The following is an 8,797-nucleotide window of genomic DNA, read 5'->3' on the forward strand; positions in this document are numbered from 1 at the left end:
GAGCCCAGGAAACTGCAGGATGAAGTTCCCCTCCTCCTGCAGACCGCTATCCTCCTTCCCGGGTACAGGAAGAAAGTTGCTGGACGTTTATACAGCACAACCTGGCAGTTAAGCAGCCCGGTATTCTCAGTGGCACTAGTGTTGGTGTCCCTCTCCAGCATCCATCACACTGTAGAGGTTATTAACAGTACCCATTAGCGCCTTCGATAAAAATCTCTCTTCCTCAGGTATGTAATATCAGCTCATGGCAACAAGAATAAACATCGAAGCGAAATTAATAGCGAGGTTTTGAAGTTAATACCGAGATTGTAAAGTTAATAGCGAGTAGTGAAGTTAATAGCGAGGTAGTGAAATTAACGGCGAAATAGTGAAGTTAACAGAGATGTAGTGATGCTAATAGTGAGGTAATGAAAGTGATAACGAGATAGTAAATCTAATAGCGAGACAGTGAATGTAATGGCGAGATAGTGAAATATGTGGAGTGGTAGTGAAGTTAATAGCGGGACAATGAAGTTAATGGCGAAGGAATGAAGTTAATAGCGAATTAGTAATATTAACTGCGAGGTAGCGAAGTTAACAGGGAAGCAGTGAAGTTATTAGCGAGGTAGTAAAGTTAATAGCAAGGCAGTAAAGGTAATAGCATAGCAGAGCGGTAACCTATGATTTTATGGAACAAAATGCGCCCTGATAGTCTCATCTTCCGTTATAATTAGTCTACCAGGCTCTCGCAACAACACTTATTAAAGGACAAAACGGCACAAGTACCACACTTTGCTCGGTAATTAAAGTAGTGAAGGCAGTTACCTCAGCGTGTATAATTCATTTTTTTTCATTCATTGCCAGACGCCATGTATCCCAGACGGGGTGGCCAAGGGCTTAGAGTTAATTGTTTTACAGGGATGTATAATGCTTTGGTTAATTACAGCACTTCGGCAAATCAGGGCGTGGAGGAATTTGTGTTATATTTAGGCGGTGCGGGATGGATATGTGGTGCGGCGGGGGAGAGGGAGAAGGACGGTATATCAACTAAGAGCTTTACTGGCCTAGGCACTCAGTACAACCATGGGACGACCCCACAGCCTGGCACCGTGCCTTCTAATCCGAAAGTCATGCGACCATACAGACAACAAACAAACAGTTCAGTTATATACTTAGTGACCCAGTAACATGACTTTTCAAGCTAAGTGTTTAGTGATTCAGTAAGATTACATTTTCTCTTACAACCAAATGCTCCTTCTCGTTGTCATTGCTATTTCTTCACTTCTTTGCCTCTCTCCAGACCCTCATTATTTTCCTTATTCCATGCAACCTCCTTGTATTTCTTTGCCTGCCTCGCTACCTCACGTCATTACTGCCTGCTTCACAGCGTTCTCCTTCCATCCACGTCTGTCTCACCGCGTCCTACGTTCCCTCCACTTTTGTCTAACCGCGTCCTCCTTCCCTCCACTTCTGCCTCACCGCGTCCTCCTTCCCTCCATTTCTGTCTCACCGCGTCCTTCCTTCCTTCCTTCCCTTCACTTCTGTCTCACAGAATCTTTCCTTCCCTTCATTTCTGTCTCATCTCGCTCCTTCCCTTCACTTCTATCTCCCTCCTTCCCTCCACTTCTGTCTCCCTCCTTCCCTCCACTTCTGTTTCTCACTTTCCTGCCACTCGTGTCTCCGGCCACCTAAATTAATCCTTTGTTCTCTATCATCACGCAGGCCGCCTCATTATCCTTCTTCCAGCCAATATCTGGATCTGATTATATGTCTCCAGAAGATCCCAATCTTTTGGCCAAGATATAGTCAGTATTACCACAGGCGGCGCTAACTGTATGGCCTGGAGGATGGTTATTAGCCCGTATCCTTGTCGGCATGGAAGGCTTTCTAACACGTCCTTATCAGCGAATTAACTTGGGTATTACACCTCATTATTCTATTTTTATTACTCACATCTTTTTAAAGCCGACACAGATTGCGCATATAAGGTACATATCAACGCGTAATTATGAGAAACAAATGGTAAAGAAGGGTGCCACAAAGCCTCATAAAGCTGACGAGAATGCGAGACTACGATCCTCCCCACCTTTCACCATCACTGCTGGCGAGGGACGCCTTCATGCGGTGGTACCAATAGTACCATGCGGGTCAACTATTCGATTATGAAACCGTCCCTCGACTACTTTCCTATCTCTCATAAGGAGGATTGTGGCCTGCAGGAGAAGGGTAACTTGGGCCTACAGTTTCCCGGGTTTAGACTTTAGATGAGCCTGGGGCCACAGTAACATTAACAAAGCTCCCCCTTTTCTCCTCTGTCTGTCTGTCTCTTTCTCTCTCTGGGGGGCGCGGTAGCACAGTGGTAGCGCGCTGAGCTTGTGATCGGGAGGCCGCAAGTTCGAGCCTCGCCCGGGGTACCGTTGCCGGGAGGGGTAGCTCCCTCCTGTAACCCCAGCGGGGCTATATGGCCTTAGTTGCCTAGCTCGGGGAATTCATTTCTCCATTCTCTCTCTCTCTCTCTTTCTCTCTCTCTCTCTCTCTCTCACTGTTATTGGTTAGTACCCGCCTATAAATTCAAACCGTATTATAGTATTCACTCTGCTTTGGCCTTACTGTTAGGTCTAACAAATTAGGTATACCTAGCACATACCACCATCTGTGTAACTGATGCTTTCATTTCTCTAATATTAAGTCGCTATAACTATCTATCTATCTATCTATGGCCCGACGCCCTAAGCCCGCAAAGGGTGGCCGCAGACAAAACGCCTCCAAGTCGCTCTGTCACCCACCATTTGACTACCCTCCCCCCAACTTACCCCCCCCTCCCTCATATACCTCTCAACCCCATCCCTCCACCTCATCCTCGGTCTACCTCTCGCTCTCCCTCCCTCCACCTCACCTACATACACCCTCTTAGTCAGTCTTTCATTCTCCATTCTCTTCACATGTCCAAACCACCTCAGTGTATTTCTCCTAATCTTCTCAACCACATCCACATCCACCCCACAGCGTTCCTTCACTTCTTCATTCGTCAACCTGTCCCTCCACGTCACTCCACATGCTCCTCTCAAGTAACTAATTTCCACTGCTCTCACTCTTGACTTGTTCCCCTCTTGCAAAGTCCATGCCTCGCTTCCATACGTCAGGGTAGGGATCACAATACTATCATGCAGTGACTTCTTAACTTCCATACTCACCTCCCTATTTTTCATCACTGCTTTCAGTGTACCAACAACCTTCCTTCCCTGCTGTACCCTTTCACGCATTTCATCCCCCAAAGTTCCATCCTTACTCATCACACTACCCAAGTACTTGAATGCACTCACATTCTCCATATCCTCACCATCCAACCTCACTGCACACTCTGTGACTTCATTCCTCTCAAACACCATAACTTTACTTTTGTTTACATTACCTTTCAGATTCCTCCTCCTACACACTGTCCCAAATTCATTCACCAAACCTTGCAACTCCCATTCATCTTCACTCAACAGTACTGTATCATCAGCAAACAGCAACATCGGAAGCTTCCAAATCTCACCCTCATTCATTAGAGCCACCCCTACATCCACTGCCCTACCCTGCACCTCCTTTACAACCCCATCCATGTATATATTAAACAGCCATGGAGACATCACACAACCCTGTCTCAGTCCCACATTGAGATCAAAGCACTCACTCAGCTCACCATCCACTCGCATCGTAACCCTAGCTCCCTCGTACATACTCTTCACAGCACTCAACAATTTCCCCTCCATTCCATATATTCTTAATACCTTCCACATACCTTGCCTATCTATTCTGTCATAAGCTTTCTCCAAGTCCATGAAGGCAGCATACACTTTCCTTCCCTTCTCTAGATACTTCTCCACTAAACATCTTAGAACAAATATCTGATCTACACACCCTTTTCCCTTCCTAAATCCCCCTTGTTCTCCAACTAGCTCCTCTGTCATATGCCTAACCCTATCAATGAGTATTCTCCCATATATTTTACCAGTCACACTAAGTAGGCAAATACTCCTGTGGTTACCACATACTTCTCTCTCTCCTTTTCCTTTGTATAAAGGAACAATTATACCTGATTTCCAGTCCTCTGGAACCCTTCCCTCATCCCAAGCCAATCTACACAACTTCCATATCCACTCCACAACAATCTCACCCCCATACCTAAGCATTTCACCACACACTCCATCAATTCCTGGGGCCTTTCCCAACTTAATATTCTTCATCGCTTCCACTACTTCCACCCTACTGATCTCTTCTTCCCTCCTCTCATCTCTTCTTCTCCCAGCCATTCCCCAACCACTTATACTCGCACTGCTCTCACTCTCCACATTCAACAAATCCTCAAAGTGCTCCTTCCATCTCCTCAGTTTCTCTCTCTTCTCCACCAACAATCTATTATTCCTATCTTTCACTCCTCTACTATTTCCCCTTTCACACTGCCTTACTTTCTTTACCTCCTTCCAAAACAATTTCTTACTCTCCCTCCATTTCACACTCAGATTCCTCCCAAACTCCTCATCCACTTTCTTTTTACTTTCCTTCACCAGTCTCTTAACCTCCCTTCTCCTGCTCACATATACCTCTCTCTTCTCTCTCTCATCTTCTGCCCTACCTCTACTCTCTAACCATTCACTATATGCCTTCTTCTTTTGTTCCACAGCTCGTTTCACCTCATCATTCCACCATGCTGTCCCTTGCATACCCTTGTATCTCCTCCTCACTCCACAAACCGCCTCACACGCTGCGCCTATCTCTTCCGTGAATATCTTACATACGTCTTCCACCCCTTCCATCTGCTCTAGCTCATACCTTCCCAGTCTTTCTTCCACTATGCTCTTATACTCTGTCATTTTCTCACTATCTTGCAATTTCTCCACTCTTCTCACAGGAGTTGCTTCCTCCTGTCTTCCCCTTCGTCTCCTCAACCACTTTCTTTGCAGCTCTACCTTGGCCATCACTAAGTGATAGTCTGAGACTCCATTCCCCCACCCTCTCCACACTCTTGCATCCAACACTTGTCTTCTCATTCGCTCATCCACACACACGTAGTCTATCATTGCCTTTCGTTCAACAAGTTCACCATCCATCCTCCTCATTACTCTCCATGTATACCGTTGGGTCATCTTATGCCGCAAGTAGGTGTTGGCTATTGCCAACCCCTTACAAGCACAGATGTCCACCAAAGCACTTCCATTCCCATCTAAGTCAGCTGGCACACCCCACTGACCAACCACTCCATCCACTCATACATTCCCAACCTTGCCATTCATGTCTCCAATCAACAACACTCTCTTGCTCCTCTCAAACTTGTCCATACACGCTTCTACACTCGCCTAAAACTCATCTTTCACTCTTGCCACTCGATCCTCTGTCGGGGCATACACACATACAATCGCCCACGCTTGTATACCTATTTTCATCCTCACCCATACAATCCTTGCACCCACTGTTCCATACTCTCTTATATTCTCCTTCCACTTTTTGCTTATCATCAGACATACTCCCTCTCTTGCCCTCTCGTTTTCATTGACTCCCGCACATATACCTAAACCATATTGCCATTCTCTCACCCTTTCACCTTTCCATTTAGTTTCAGTCAATCCACATATATCCACTTTTGCATCCTCAAGCACCTGAACAATCTCTCTCTCTTTCACTTCATCATTCACTCCTCTCACATTCCACGTTCTCACCCTAAGAATGTCCTTCGTCCGTTCCTTAGTCGTCAACGTATGGTCCGTCTGGGTCCGAGGCGCTTTGTTCGCTTTTTTAGTTAGTTCTTTTTACGGGGTGGGGCACTAACCCACCACCAACCCTTTTAGTCGCCTCGTACGACAAGCAGGGATACTGGGGGAGTATTCTTGAAACCCCCCTACCCCCAGGGGGTAATATTAAATACGAGTAAATGTAGCTTTGACAACTTCTCTCTCCATGGGCATTGAAAATCGGTCTCGTGTTTCTACAGCAATTGACACTTTATTGGGACAAAGATCGGTGTCATCTGTGTGAGTTGCTTCGAAGTCAAGAGACTAATTTTCAGAAAAAGTAAGTAGAAGAACAGGAGAGATGACAGGACTTTAACCCGCCCCGTCCCGACGACGTATGGGTACGTCACCACGATTTGCATTTGCCAGTCCCGGCGACGTACCAGTACGTCGTGCAATTGCAAGGTACCTAATTTGCACAATTTTCAATTTTCTCACGTGATTTTTCGTATGTATACACGGGACACCTTCCTCTATTCCTGTACAAGATACGAAGCAGGGACAATGCCTTACACTGCATAACCTCCCCCCTCCCCCCCTCATGCCATTGTCTTGACAAAGGACCTGTTACCAGTGACCTGGCTAGTAAAGTTATTCAGGGCCAGAGTGATTCCCCAATCGATGACAATGTGGAGGACAATGTTTACAGAGCATTAGAAGAAGAAACAGCCAGAAATAATGATCAGGTAGTGTGGCAAAAATAGGTCAGGTATGGTGATTAGTTAGTGAGTGAAACAATGCTTATAATGCCTTTATTACTGCTTGAAAACCAATATACTGTCATACTACATATACATTCGTACCAAGTAAATAAATAAATACCGTTTATGAGTGGATAAAATAGTTACCCTCCCATAGAACTCGTTTTCTTTGGTGCCAGCATGTTAGAAAACCCACTCAGGTAAGGAGGGACTCCTACCTGGATTGGGCACTTTAAACCTCAGGTGAGCGATTTCTCTATGAATTTTCGATGTTTCTCACCAAAAGCGAAGGTTTTAGCCAAAAAAAAAAAAATCGAAAATACCTCGGGACTGGGGGATGTCGGAGGTGCGGAAAACCTCGGGACGTGACGGGTTAATTGACGATAGTATAACACCTATTCAAATTATAAACACATTATTTGTAGTTGAAAGTAAAAAATCACCTGTCATCATGATCATCATTCCAACCCTAATTTCCACTATCATATGAGACGAGGTAAGATCTAGAACCAAGAAACTGAAGCAAGAGATCTGTTGAAGAACGTGCCCTTTGTAATATTCCAGATAATATACCCATCAGTCTAGCTTTCAGTACAGAACTCAGTGATCGTATTCCTCTATCATAAAATGGGTATACGTAGCACCCTTTTAGCTGCACACTTTTACCACTTCCCTGTCCCATTCTTTGCTGCAAAATTTCACCAATATTCTTTTTTAAATGCAATGTGTCCAGGGACGTCAATATAAAAGGATCTTTATTTTGCCTCGCCTTTGCTCAACTTTCCGTTCAAAGGAGAACTTTCTGCTGGCCCTCATTTTTTATGATAAATATGTGCATACTATAATTTCCGAAGCTTCCTTTTTCATTACAGCGTTCACTAAAAAAGTTCATTGGTAGTGACTCTATAGCGCAAAATTGCATTCTGCTACTTGGCTACATCATATCTGGAAATTTATTCTCTCGGACAGGGAGAATATGTTTTCACCCCTGTTTGTTTGTTCTCTCCAACAAGGAGAGTATGTTTTCACCTGTGTTTGCTACCAGCCGCGATAGCGAAGTTTGTATTGTTTTCAGTTTGTCTGTCTGTCTGTGTATCTGTTTGCACGATAACTTTGCAACCGCTCAAACTATCATCATAAAATTTTGCAGGTTGTAGTAGGGATGAAAATCTCCTACGAGTTCGAAACTGGTGAAAGTTGGTCAAGGTCTGTGTGTCTGTTACCACGATAACTTTGCAACAGCTCAAGATATCATCACAAAATTTTATAAGTGTGTAATAGGGATAAAAATATCCAACGATTTCGAAACTGGGGAAAGTAGGTCAAGGTTTGTGTGTTTGTTAGCTTGATAACTTCGCAACCACGCAACATATCATCACCAAATTTTACAGGTGTGTAGTGGGGACGAAAATCTCTTACGAGATGGAAATTGGTGAAAGTTGGTCAAGGTTAAAGTCATATTCCGAGCCGCGCTAGATATATATCGACTCGCGGCTGGTGTGATTCCCGTCCTTTGGGGTGACTCTGGTTTGTTAGTTTGTCTGTTAGCGGGATTACTCAAAATCTATAGAAGAAATTTGGACCAAATTTGGTGGGTAGATAGCCCATGTCCCACGGAACAATCGATTCACCTTTTTGTTTGTTTGTCTGTCTGTTAGCAGGATTACTCAGAAACTAAGAGAGATTTGGATCAAATTTGATGAGCAGATAGCCCATGTCCCAGGGAACAATCGATTAACTTTTGGAACCGATCCGGATCGTATTACGGATTCTGGATGCGGAAAACACTTTTTGCGAAATCCTACTCAGTCATGAGAAATTCTCACCCATTATGAAGAGTGGTTTAGAAATTACGTTGCCCTTGTCGGAGAGATGCACTCCATTGAGTGTCCCTCTAGTTTAATAATAATCAGAGTCCATGTGGACTCGGACGGGTGGAGTTGAGAGTGAGACGGAAATGGAATGCCCCCGGCATGCAAACTGCATTATAGGAGCGTGTTATGTTGTACTGTGGCGTGATGGTGCGGCGGGGATGATGATAGAGGCTCGGTGATAATTATGGCGATGCACTTGAACAAGCACAAGCATCTACATACTTACGCACAAACACTCACCCATGTGGAATCCGCAAGAACACATGAACCTATAAGTGCATGACACCAATTGAATCCACCAATGCTCACACCAGTATACTTTACGTTTATATTTTCTTGCAACTGAGCACACCTCTTTAAATTAGTGAAGATGTCAGTTTAGGAGTTATAAATATGTAGACTTTTCTTTCACTTAAGGAAAGAGGGGAGATCTGTTTTTATGTTTGGTAAAAGTGCATCATGTGTCAATATA

This window comes from Coenobita brevimanus, chromosome 23 (genome assembly GCF_032717465.1).
Source record: "Coenobita brevimanus isolate Jiangsu-jjx chromosome 23, ASM3271746v2, whole genome shotgun sequence".
Lineage (NCBI taxonomy): Eukaryota > Metazoa > Arthropoda > Malacostraca > Decapoda > Coenobitidae > Coenobita > Coenobita brevimanus.